We start from the raw sequence: 14,158 nt of genomic DNA on the forward strand, positions 1-14,158 counted from the left end.
AAGTTATACTGTTACATTGGTGCCGTGACCCGGATCACTGGTTGCTGCGGAAAAGGGGGGTGAGTGTAACCGATGTGAAATGGCTAGATAGTTAGTGGTGGTGCGCGCTAATAGCGTTTCAATCAGGTGACATCACTCGCTTTGAGACCTTGAAGTAGTGGTTCCCCTTGCTCTGCAAGGGCTGCGGCTTTCGTGGAGTGATGGGTAACGATGCTTCGTGGGTGACTGTTGTTGATGTGTGCGGAGGGTCCCTGGTTCGAGCCCGGCGAGGGGACGGACTAAAGGTATACTGTTACATTAGGAAACTATGCAGTATTTCGTTTTTTATGTATTATTTCTTACACAGTTACCCCAGGAAATCTTAAGTCTTATTACATACAGCCGGGAAGACCTATTGGATATAAGAGCAACATCAACTTACCAAAATAACGACCAGGAATACAACTTTCCCAAAGCGGATCCTCAGTTTGGACCACCACCCAGGACAATGGATCGGATCCCAGTAGGCAACCCAAAACAATGGCGGCGCAGACGGAGCGGTCTTTTGGACAGGCTCCGTAGACGGGCACATCGCTCACCACTCCCGAGTATACTACTCGCCAATGTCCAGTCCCTTGACAACAAGGTAGACGTAATTCGAGCAAGGGTTGCCTTCCAGAGAGACATCAGAGATTGTAACATTCTCTGTTTCACGGAACATGGCTCTCTCGGGATATATTATCAGAGTCGGTAAAGCCCCCCGGTTTCTTCACGCATCACGCGGACAGAAACAAACATCACTCTGGTAAGAAGAAGGGCGGGGATGTATGCCTTATGATTAACGAGTCGTGGTGTGATCACAACAACATACAGGAACTGAAGTCCTTTTGTTCACCTGATCTAGAATTCCTTACAATCAAATGCCGACTACATTAACTACCAAGAGAATTCTCTTTGATTATAATCACAGCCGTGTATATCCCCCCCAAGCAGACACCTCAACGGCCCTGAAAGAACTTCATTGGACTCTATGTAAACTGGAAACCACATATCCTGAGGGTGCATTTATTGTAGCTGGGGATTTTAACAAAGCTAATCTGAAAACAAGGCTCCCTAAATTTTATCAGCATACCGAATGCGCGACCCGGGCTGGCAGCATTCTGGATCATTGCTACTCTAACTTCCGCGGACTGGGACTGGGATATGGACTGGGATATGTTCCGGATGGCCCCAGACAACAACATTGATGTTTCCGCCGATTCGGTGAGCGAGTTTATTAGCAAGTGCATCGGTGATGTTGTACCCACGGTGACTATTAAAACCTTCCCCAACCAGAAACAGTGGATGGATGGCAGCATTCACGCAAAACTGAAAGCGCGAACCACTGCTTTTAATCATGGCAAGGCGACCGGAAACATGACCGAATACAAACAGTGTAGCTATTCCCTCCGCAAGGCAATCAAACAAGCTAAGCATCAGTATAGAGACAAAGAGTTGCAATTCAACGGCTCAGACACGAGACATATGTGGCAGGGTCTACAGTCAATCATGGATTACAAAAAGAAAACTAGCCCCGTCGTGGACACCGACGTCTTGCTCCCAGACAACCTAAACAACTTCTTTGCTTGCTTTGAGGACAATACAGTGCCAATGACAAGGCCCACTACCAAAACCTGCGGGCTCTCCTTCACCACAGCCTACGTGAGTAAAACATTTAAATGTGTTAACCCTCTCAAGGCTGCCGACCCAGACGGCATCCCTAGCCGAGTCCTCAGAGCATGCACAGACCAGCTGGCTGGTGTGTTTATGGACATATTCAATGAATCCCTATCCCAGTCTGCTGTTCCCACATACTTCAAGAGGGCCACATTTGTTCCTGTTCCCAAGAAAGCTAAGGTAACTGAGCTAAATGACTATCACTAGCATTCACTTTCATCATGAAGTGCATTGAGAGACTAGTCAAGTGTCATATCACCTCCACCCAACCTGACACCGTAGACCCACTCCAATTTGCTTAATGACCCAATAGGTTCCACAGACGACGCAATCGCAATAGTACCCTCCAAACTCATCATTAAGCTCGGGACCCTGGGTCTGAACCACGCCCTGTGCAACTGGGTCCTGGACTTTCTGACGGACCGCCCACAGGTGGTGAGGGTAGGAAACAACATATCCACCCGTGAATCCTCAACACTGGGACAAGGGTGCGTTCTCAAGGGTGCGTTCTCAGCCATCTCCTGTACTCCCTGTTCACCCATGACTGCTTGGCCATGCACGCATCCAACTCAATCATCAAGTTTGCAGACGACACTACAGTGGTAGGCCAAAATAATGACTCAAATCTCTAGCCACTTTTGTGATTAAAAATTGGATGTAATAAATGTATCACTAGTCACTTTAAACAATGCCACTTTATATAATGTTTACATGGCCTTCGTTACTCATCTCATATGTATGTATATACTGTACTCTATACCATCTACTGCGTCTTGCGTATGCCACACATCCATCGCTCATGCATATATTTATATGTACATATTCTTATTCATTCCTTTACACTTGTGTGTATAAGGTAGTTGTGAAATTGTTAGATATTACTGCACGGTCGGAACTAGAAGCACAAGCATTTCGCTACACTCGCATTAACATCTGCTAACCTTGTATGTGACCAATACATTTGATTTGATTAGATTAACGCTAGCTAATGTTAGCATTAGTCACATAGCTAACGTTAGCCACAACAAAGTGGAATTCATAACATATAATTTTTTTCCTATTCGTAACATATTTTACTTTCTCAAATCCCTAGCAAATTGTACAAATTACAATTTGAACATATACGAATTGTAATTCATAACATATCATATGAAATGGATGATGGACATCCACAAATTAATACCTCCCATATCAAACATAATAGATCATACTAACGGATATACGTACAGAATAATATGTAACTATATTATTGAGACCACATTGCAAGACAAGAGCCTACTTCCGTTATCATGTTTGGGAGTGTTTTAGCGATACAACGGGGACCTCTGCTGGAGATTCAGGATATTGGCCACAATGATCCAGTCTGCTGTGTTTTTATCCCTTCATTGTGTTGGTGTGGATTTGGGGGGTGTAATCTGATACCAGCCGAGTCCTTATGAATAACTTCTGTATCAAACATAACGGACAATCAAACTCAAATAATTGAGTTTACATATGAAAATGAATGTTTGATGTTTAAAATATTTTATTCACAAGATAAAAGGAAGGAGAGAGAAGCTTTCAAATAAAAATGAAATTATGTAAGGCACTACAACCTGTTATTACCTTGTGTAACAACTTAACCTTTCCCTTGATACAATTACAAACGGATTAAAACCATAAAATAAATAAAACAATCCAATATATTATCAAAAAAGTTTGAGCCTTAGGTAAAATTCAATTGATTGGACATGTTTTGGAAAGGCACACACCGGTCTATTTAAGGTCCCACAGTTGACAGTGCATGTCAGAGCAAAAACCAAGCCATGAGGTCGAAGGAATTATCCGTAGAGCACCGAGACAGGATTGTGTCGAGGCACAGATCTGGGGAAGAGTACTAAAACATTTCTGCAGCATTGAAGGTCCCCATGAACACAATGGCCTCCATCATTCAGGAAGAAGTTTGGAACCACCAAGACTCTTCTTAGAGTTGGCAGCCCGGCCAAACTGAGCAATCGGGGGAGCAGGGAGGTGACCAAAATCCCTATGGTCAATCTGACTGAGCTCTAGAGTTCCTCTGTGGAGATGGGAGAACCTTCCAGAAGGACAGTCATCTCTGCAGCACACCACCAATTGGGCCTTTATGGCAGAGTGGCCAGACAGAAGCCACTCCTCAGTAAAATGCACATGACAGCCCGCTTTGCCAAAAGGCACCAAAAGACTCTCAGACCATGAGAAACAAGATTCTCTTTGGCCTGATTGCCAAGCACCATGTCTAGAGGAAACCTGGCACCATCCCTACAGTGAAGCATCGTGGTGGCAGCATCATGCAGTGGGGATGTTTTTCAGCTGCAGGGACTGGGAGACTAGTCAGGATCAAGGCAAAGATGAACGTAGCAAAGTACAGAGATATCCTTGATGAAAAACTGTTCCAGAGCACACAGGGCCTCAGACTGGGGCAAAGGTTCACCTTCCAACAAGACAACAACCCTAAGCACACAGCCAAGACAACGCAGGAGTGGCTTCGGGACAAGTCTCGAACCCGATCGAACGTCTCTGGAGAGACGTGAAAAAAGCTGTGCAGCAACACTCCCCGTCCAACCTGACAGAGCTTGAGGGGATCTGCAGAGAAGAACGAGAGAACTCCCCAAATACAGGTGTGCCAAGCTTGTAGCTTCGTACCCAAGAGGACTCATGGCTGTAATCGCTGCCAAAGGTGCTTCAAGAAAGTACTGAAAGGGTCTGAATCCTGTGATATTTCAGTGTTTTATTGATATCACTCGAATCAGTGTAGATTAAGGGGAGGAGATGGGTTTAAAAAAAACTGGGGAATGGAAGTAATGGAAGTAATGGATCTAAAATGACATTCAAAATTGAGAGGCAGTTATCCCATCATCCTGAATACCGTGATTTACAACAGATTGCTGTGGGAAGTTCTTGGAACATTTTCAAAGATTAAGATGGTATATATCTCTTTATGTCTTGTGATGGCCTCTTTCAGACTCTTGCAAGGTCCTCTACCTCCTCCTTGGTCCTACAAGATCTATGCAGGACTCCGTTTTGCAGGTCTAGCGCTCCAGCGGCTAGCAGCTGTCGCTGAATTGCCAGTAGTTCCGCGCCTGCAGTTTGACTTCGGTCGTCAGTTGAGCAGTGTTTCCTCTGACACATTGGTGCTTCTGGGTTATGGCTGCAATCCCAATACCGGGATCGATATGACAACTACCAGTGAAAATAGAGGGCACCAAATTCAAACCACAGAAATCTCATAATTACACTTCCTAAAACATACATGTGTCTTATATCATTTTAAAGCTATTCTCGTTGTTAATCCCACCAAAGTGTCCGATTTCAAATAGGCTTTTCAGCGAAAGCACGAAAAACAATTTTGTTAGGTCTCCACCAAACCACAATAAGCACAGCCATTTTCCAGCAAAATATAGCATTCAAAAAAACCTGAAATAAAGATAAAATTAATCACTAACCTTGAATTATCTTCATCAGATGACACTCATAGGACTTCATGATACACAATACATGCATGTTTTGTTAAAGTTCATATTTATATAAAAAAATCTGAGTTTACATTGGCGCGTTAGATTCACTAGTTCCAAAAACATCAAGTGATTTTGCATAGCCACATCGTTTCAACAGAAATACTCATCATAAGATGTTAATACAAGTTATACACATGGAATTATAGATATAGATATACCTCTCCTTAATGCAACCGCAGTGTCAGATTTCAGATTTACGGAAAAAGCAACCCATGCAATAATCTGAGACGGCGCTCAGAACAGTAGCCAAATTAGCCTCCATGTTGGAGTCAACAGAAACCAGAAAATACATGATAAATGTTTCCTTTGATGAACTTCATCAGAATGCAGTCCTAGAAATCCCAGGTCCACAATAAATGCTTGATTTGTTCGAAAATGTCCGTTATTTTTGTCCAATTAGCTACTTTGGTTAGCGCGTTTGGTAAACAATTCCAAAGTCACAAAGCGCGTCCACTATAACGTGACGATATGTCAAATAGTTCCGTAATAGTCAGTAGAAAAATGTCAAACGATGTACTGAATCAATCTTTAGAATGTTGTTTACATATATCTTGAATAACGTTCCAACCGTAGAATTAGAATGACTTCAGATGAGCGGTGGAACGCAAGACCTTCCCCTGTGAACGCGCCTGGTGAAACATGGTCCACTCATGGCAGTGGTGACGATTTCCTGTCTCATTCGACCCCCCTTCACATTAGAGTCATCAGACAAAGTTCTATTGACTGTTGACATCTAGTGGAAGGTGTAGGAAGTGAAAACTCATCCATATCTCGCTGTAATTTCAATGAGAGCTTGGTTGAAAATCTGCCACCTCCAGAAAAAAAATCAGGAAGTGGAATTTCTCAGGTTTTTACCTGCTATATGAGTTCTGTTATACTCACAGACATAATTCAAACAGTTTTAGAAACTTCAGAGTGTTTTCTATCCAATTATAATAATATGCAAATATTAGCAACTATGACTGAGGAGCAGGCCGTTTGATATGGGCACCTTTCATCCAAGCTACTCAATACTGCCCCTGCAGCCATAAGAAGTTAAGCGAGAGGGTGTTAAGAAGTGCAGCTTGGCGGGTCATGTTTCGGACGGATGACTCATTCCTTGCCTCCCCCGAGCCTGTTGGGGAGTTGCAGCAATGAGACAAGATCACGAAAAAGGGGGTAAAATTACACACATTTTCTTTTTAAACTGTCCACCCTCTGGAGAGATCTGTGGTTGCGGGTGGTGCAGTTGCCGTACCAGGTGATGATACAGCCCGACAGGATGCTCTCAATTGTACATCTGTAAAAGTTCGTAAGGGTCTTAGGGACCAAGCCAAATTTCTTCAGCCTCCTAAGGTTGAGAAGCGCTGTTGTGCCGCCTTCACCACACTGTCGGTGTGGGTGGACCATTTCAGATTATCATTGATGTACAGTGCCTTGCAAAAGTATTCGGCCCCCTTGAACTTTGCGACCTTTTGCCACATTTCAGGCTTCAAACATAAAGATATAAAACTGTATTTTTTTGTGAAGAATCAACAACAAGTGGGACACAATCATGAAGTGGAACGACATTTATTGGATATTTCAAACTTTTTTAACAAATCAAAAACTGAAAAATTGGGCGTGCAAAATTATTCAGCCCCTTTACTTTCAGTGCAGCAAACTCTCTCCAGAAGTTCAGTGAGGATCTCTGAATGATCCAATGTTGACCTAAATGACTAATGATAAATACAATCCACCTGTGTGTAATCAAGTCTCCGTATAAATGCACCTGCACTGTGATAGTCTCAGAGGGCCGTTAAAAGCGCAGAGAGCATCATGAAGAACAAGGAACACACCAGGCAGGTCCGAGATACTGTTTAAAAGTTAAAAAAAGAAAAAAAGAAAAAGAAGTTTAAAGCCGGATTTGGATACAAAAAAGATTTCCCAAGCTTTAAACATCCCAAGGAGCACTGTGCAAGCGATAATATTGAAATGGAAGGAGTATCAGACCACTGCAAATCTACCAAGACCTGGCCGTCCCTCTAAACTTTCAGCTCATACAAGGAGAAGACTGATCAGAGATGCAGCCAAGAGGCCCATGATCACTCTGGATGAACTGCAGAGATCTACAGCTGAGGTGGGAGACTCTGTCCATAGGACAACAATCAGTCGTATATTGCACAAATCTGGCCTTTATGGAAGAGTGGCAAGAAGAAAGCCATTTCTTAAAGATATTCATAAAAAGTGTTGTTTAAAGTTTGCCACAAGCCACCTGGGAGACACACCAAATATGTGGAAGAAGGTGCTCTGGTCAGATGAAACCAAAATTGAACTTTTTGGCAACAATGCAAAACGTTATGTTTGGCGTAAAAGCAACACAGCTCATCACCCTGAACACACCATCCCCACTGTCAAACATGGTGGTGGCAGCATCATGGTTTGGGCCTGCTTTTCTTCAGCAGGGACAGGGAAGATGGTTAAAATTGATGGGAAGATGGATGGAGCCAAATACAGGACCATTTTGGAAGAAAACCTGATGGAGTCTGCAAAAGACCTGATACTGGGACGGAGATTTGTCTTCCAACAAGACAATGATCCAAAACATAAAGCAAAATCTACAATGGAATGGTTCAAAAATAAACATATCCAGGTGTTAGAATGGCCAAGTCAAAGTCCAGACCTGAATCCAATCGAGAATCTGTGGAAAGAACTGAAAACTGCTGTTCACAAATGCTCTCCATCCAACCTCACTGAGCTCGAGCTGTTTTGCAAGGAGGAATGGGAAAAAAATTCAGTCTCTCAATGTGCAAAACTGATAGAGACATACCCCAAGCGACTTACAGCTGTAATCGCAGCAAAAGGTGGCGCTACAAAGTATTAACTTAAGGGGGCTGAATAATTTTGCACGCCCAATTTTTCAGTTTTTGATTTGTTAAAAAAGTTTGAAATATCCAATAAATGTCGTTCCACTTCATGATTGTGTCCCACTTGTTGTTGATTCTTCACAAAAAAATAGTTTTATATCTTTATGTTTGAAGCCTGAAATGTGGCAAAAGGTCGCAAAGTTTAAGGGGGCCGAATACTTTCGCAAGGCACTGTATATGCTGAGAAACTTTAATGTTTTCACCTTTTCCACTGCGGTTCCGTCGATCTGAATAGTGGCCTGCTCTCTCGGTTGTCTCCTTCATTTTGTTGATGTTGAGGTAATTTTCCTGACACCACTACACCAGGGCCATCACCTCCTCCCTGTAGGCTGTCTCGTCATCGCTAATCAGGCCTATTACTTTTGTGTCGTCTGCAAACTTGATGATTGACCACTCTATCATCGGTTAACAGGGAGTACAGGAGGGGGCTGATCACGCACCCTTGTGAGGCCCCTGTGTTGAGGATCAGTGTAGTGGAGGTGTTTCCTACCTTCACCACCTGAGGGTGGCCTGTCAGGAAGTCCAGGACCCAGTTGCAGAGAGCGGGGTTCAGACCCAGGGCCCCAAACTTAATGATTGGAGGGTACTATGCTGTTGAAGGCTGAGCTATAATCAATGAACAGCATTCTTACATAGGTATTCCTCTTGTCCAGATGGGAGAGGGCAGTGTGCAGTGCAATGGCATCATCTGTGGATCTATTGGGGCGGTATGCAAATTGAAGTGGGTCTAGGGCAGGCCTGGGCAACTCCAGTCCTCGGGGGCCTGATTGGTGTCACACTTTTGCCCCAGCCCCAGCTAACACACCTGACTCCAATGATCAACTAATCATGATATTCAGTTTAGAATGCAATTAGTTTAAATCAGCTGGGTTTGCTAGCGATGGGGGAAAAGCATGACACCAATCAGGCCCCTGAGGACTGGAATTGCCCAGGCCTGGTCTAGGCTGTCAGGTAAGGTGGAGGTGTTATGATCCTTAACTAGCCTCTCAAAGCACTTCATGATGACACAAGTGAGTGATACAGAGCGATAGTCATTTAGTTCAGTTATCTTTGCCTTCTTGAGTATAGAAACAAGGGTGGACCCCTTGAAGCAAGTGGGGACAGCAGAATGCAATAGGGAGAGATTGAATATGTCCGTAAACACTCCAGCCCGCTGGTCTGTGGATGCTCTGACGACGTGGCTAGGGATGCCATCTGGACCTGCAGCCTTGTGAAGGTTAACACGCTTAAATGTCTTACTTACATTGGCCATGGAGAACAAGAGCCCACAGTCCTTGGGAGCGGACCGTGTTGGTGACACTGTTATCCTCAAAGCGGGCAAAGGTGTTTAGCTTGTCCGGGAGCAAGACGTCGGTGTCTGCGACTTGGCTGATTTTCCCTTGTAATCCGTGATTGTCTGTAGACCCTGCCACATACATCTCTTGTCTGAGCCGTTGAATTGCAACTCCATTTTGTCTCTGTACTAACGTTTTGCCTGTTTGATTGCCTTACAGAGGGAATGATTACACTGTTTGTATCTGACCAGATTTCCAGTCACCTTGTCGTGGTTAAATGCAGTGGTTCGTGCTTTCAGTTTTGTGCGAGTGCTGCCATCTATCCACGTTTTTTGGTTTGGGTAAGTTTTAATAGTCACAGTGGACCCAATATCCCCTATACACTTCCTGATGAACTCAGTCACTGTGTCTGTGTATACTTCAATGTTATTCTCTGAGGCAACCCAGAACATGTCCATGTGATTGTTTCAATCTTGAAGCATGGATTCTAAATATACCTTAGCAAGGGTACTTCCTGTTTGAGTTTCTTCCTATAGGAAGGGAGGAGCAGAATGGAGTTGTGATCTGATTTGCCGAAGAGAGGGCGGTGGAGGGCCTTGTAGCTGTCCTGGAAGGGAGAGTAACAATGTTTGAGAGTTTTTGTAGTGCGAGTGCTACAGGCAATTTCTTGATAGAACTTCGGTAGGGTTATCCCCAAATTTGCTTTGTTAAAATCCCCAGTTACAATAAATGCGGCCTCAGGATACATGGTTTCCAGTTTGAGCAAAGTCCAGTGTAGTTCCTTGAGGGCCGTCGTGGAATCATTTTGAGGGGGAATACACATGGCTGTGACTATTACCAAAGAGAATTCTCTTGGTAGGTAATACGGTCAACATTTTATTGTGAGATATTGGGGTGAACAAAAGGACTTGAGTTCCTGTATAGCTTATCACAATCACACCATGAGTAGTTGATCATGAAACATACACCACTGACTTTCTTCTTCCCAGAGAGTTCCTTATTCCTGTCTGCGCAATGTACTGAGAACCCAGCTGGCTGTATGCACGGGGACAATATATCCAGAGAGAGCCATTACTCTGTGAAATAAAAAATGTTCTGGGTTAAAAACTTCAAAGTTGCTTAGGAGCTAGAAGCAAAGCTACCATGTCTTTCGGCGCCATCTTCAGTTTGAGTGCCCATCTTCAGTTGGAGTGCTGAATGAACACTTCAGGAGAAAGTACAGATTAATGGAACAAAGGCATTTTGGAGTCGACACAGACTCCTGACTCTTTTTTTTAAGTGCCAGGTTTAGAATACTGTAGCTGATGTACTTTGTGATCTTGGATGTGCTGTCATTAATTATTTCTCTCTCTTGTAACTATTACCTAAGGGACAGAGATGTGCTCGAGACCACCCGGTTTGTTTCTCATTCATCAATGCCCTCCCTTCCTTTGACCTGACTTCAACTTTATCCACACAGCATCTCCTGCCCTGTCGGCACCATTGAGAGCATCTTGAATGGCTGCATCACGGCTTGGTATGGCAACTGCTCGCATCCGACTGCAAGGCACTACAGAGGGTAGTGCATACGGCTCAGTACATCACTGGGGGCACGAGTTCCCTGTCATCCAGGACCTCTATACCAGGCGGTGTCAGAGGAAGACTCCAGCCATCCAAGTTACAGTCTGTTCTCTCTGCTTCTGCACGGTAAGCAATCAATCAATCAAATGTATTTATAAAGCCCTTCTTACGTCATCTGATGTCACAAAGTGCTATACAGAAACCCAGCACAAAACCCCAAACAGCAAACAATGGAGGTGTATAAGCACGGTTGCTAGGAAAAAAATCACTAGGAAGGCCAGAACTTAGGAAGAAACCTAGAGAGGAACCAGACTATGAGGGGTGGCCAGTCCTCTTCTGGCTGTGCCAGGTGGAGATTATAACAGAACATGGCCAAGATGTTCAAATATTCATAGATGACCAGCAGGGTCAGTGGTTGTTGAGGGTGCAACAGGTCAGCACATCAGGAGTACATATCAGTTGGCTTTTCATAGCCGATCATTCAGAGTATCTATACTGCTCCTGCTGTCTCTAGAGAGTTGAAAACAACAGGTCTGGGACAGGTAGCACGTCCAGTGAACAGGTCAGAGTTCCATAGCCGCAGGCAGAACAGTTGAAATTGGAGCATCAGCACGGCCAGGTGGACTGGGGACAGCAAAGAGTCATCAGGCCAGGTGGTCGTGAGGCATGGCCCTAGGGCTCAGGTCCTCTGCGAGAGAGAAAGAAAGATAGAAAGAAAGACAGAGAGAGAAAGAATTAGAGAGAGCATACTTAAATTCACACAGGACACCGGATAAGACAGGAGAAATACTCCAGATATAACAGACTGACCCTAGCCCCCCAACACATAAACTACTGCAGCATAAACACTGGAGGCTGAGACAGGAAGGGTCGGGAGACACCGTGGCCCCGTCCGACGATACCCCCGGACAGGGCCAAACAGTCAGGATATAACCCCATCCACTTTGCCAAAGCACAGCCCCCACACCACTAGAGGGATATCTTTAACCACCACCTTACCATCCTGAGACAAGGCCGAGTATAGCCCACAAAGATCTCCGCCACGGCACAACCCAAGGGGGGGGTGCCAACCCGGACAGGAAGATCACGTCAGTGACTCACCTACTCAAGTGACGCACCCCTCCTATGGACAGCATGGAAGAGCACCAGTAAATCAGTGACTCAGACCCTGTATTAGTGTTAGAGGCAGAGAATCCCAGTGGCGAGAGGGGAAGTGGCCAGGCAGAGACAGCAAGGGCGGGTCGTCGCTCCAGTGCCTTTCCGTTCACCTTCACACTCCTGGGCCAGACTACACTCAATCAGCGGTATAAGCGGTACTGGTACCCGAGTGCCAAATCTGGGACCTAAGGGCTTTTGAACAGATTCGACCCCAAAGCCATAAGACTGCCAAGCAGTTAATCAAACGGCACCCAGACATTCTGCTTTTTACCCATAGCTAGATGTCCATTGTACTTCAATCACCTAACCAAACCTACATGTACATATTACCTCTAAATCAACACAAGTACCTCTTACTTCAGTACACTAACTCATTACCGGTACTCCTTGTATATAGCCTGCATATAGCCTTGTTATTGTTATTTTATTCTGTATCTATTTTACATAATATTTATTATACATTTTCTTACTTTTTAACTGCATTGCCGGGAATGGGCTCCTAAGTAAGCATTTTACGGTACAATCTGCACACTTGTTGGATTTGTCACATGCGCCGAATACATTAGATTTGTATTAACTTTTTAAAAGTTAAGTTGGCACTCTTCTGTAGAAAACATACATAAGGGTAGTTATAGAGACCGGATTGTAGGAACAAATTTCAGTTTTATTTTAAAATAAATTGGCAAAAATGTATGAAACTTGTTTTTGCTTTTCTCACTATGGGGTATTGTATGTAGATTAATAAGGGGAAAAAAAACAATTTAATTAATTTTAGAATAAGGCTGTAACGTTACAAAATGTGGAAAAAGTCAAGGGGTCTGAATACTCTCCAAATGCACTGTATTTACATGATGGGTCATATGACTTGGTTACCATCGTCAGGTACTAGCCATGTAGCCTAGTCAATCAACAAGTCAAATCTATCGCCATCCGTTTCAAAATACTCAAATTATAACCCAATTTATGACATAGCAAGAGGTTTATCAGACCTCAATTGTCACTCTCAATGGAAATACGTTTTTAAAATAGTTTTATGGTCAGACCTAGCTAGCAGCCAATGCAGCTGGAGAACATGCTAGCTAAGCTAGCTAACTTGTGTATGTAGATTTCTTTTTTTTATGCATATGTTCAAAAGTAACTGTATTACCCCCTAACATGTTAATATAAACACGTGGTAGATTTGTATGTTTCTCTGACTCCTTATCTGTACAAATACTAATATTAGCAGTACTTGAAACAAGCTCAACTGCCTGGCAGCCATTTCCCCAACCGTCAACATTTGCTATGGTGACCAAGGTGTCACATGACCGTTTGTATTGTAAATAAATTGTAAAGTAGAGTTCAAATAATGTTTTTTTTTTTTTGGGGGAATAATTTAATGAGGTTATTTGAACTTTCTCAGAAAACAATTTGTTACTAACTTGCCAAAAAAGCAACGTTCCCTTACGGTTCTCCTTTGGTTCTTAGTAAAAATAACTTTCCCAGAATGTTGGTTTATTGTTGGGGGGCTTATTTTTCTAAAATGCAAAGAAGAACCTTTAGGTAATGTTACAATAACGTTCTGTGCTAGCTGGAAAGCTTGTGTGTGCAGAGCAGCACTAGAATAAAAAAATAAAAAATTGTAATTAAAAATTCTAATGTGAAACATGATACCTATAGTATCCTTACCTAGCTTCGATAAGGTCAATCCATTCTATTTAAACATCTTTCCCTAATTTCTGAATTTGTCTACGCTTGTAATGTCATCAGTAGGCTACAGTAACCTATGCTTCAGATGGGGGTGGCAGGTAACCTACACACACGTACACCCATTGGCAAAGATTTCCAGCTGGCGGGCAGACTCTGGAATGAGTTTCTGAATGACAGCAAAGTGGAAAAGGAAGAGAGGCCTAACTCAGTAGAAAATCTGTCCGGAGCTGCCGGAGTCTCCCGTCTGTCCGCCCGGAGTCTCCCGTCTGTCCGCCCGGAGCTGCCGGAGTCTCCCGTCTGTCCGCCAGGAGCTGCCGGAGTCTCCCGTCTGTCCGCCAGGAGCTGCCGGAGTCTCCCGTCTGTC

The sequence above is a fragment of the Oncorhynchus tshawytscha genome, linkage group LG07 (genome assembly GCF_018296145.1).
Source record: "Oncorhynchus tshawytscha isolate Ot180627B linkage group LG07, Otsh_v2.0, whole genome shotgun sequence".
NCBI lineage: Eukaryota > Metazoa > Chordata > Actinopteri > Salmoniformes > Salmonidae > Oncorhynchus > Oncorhynchus tshawytscha.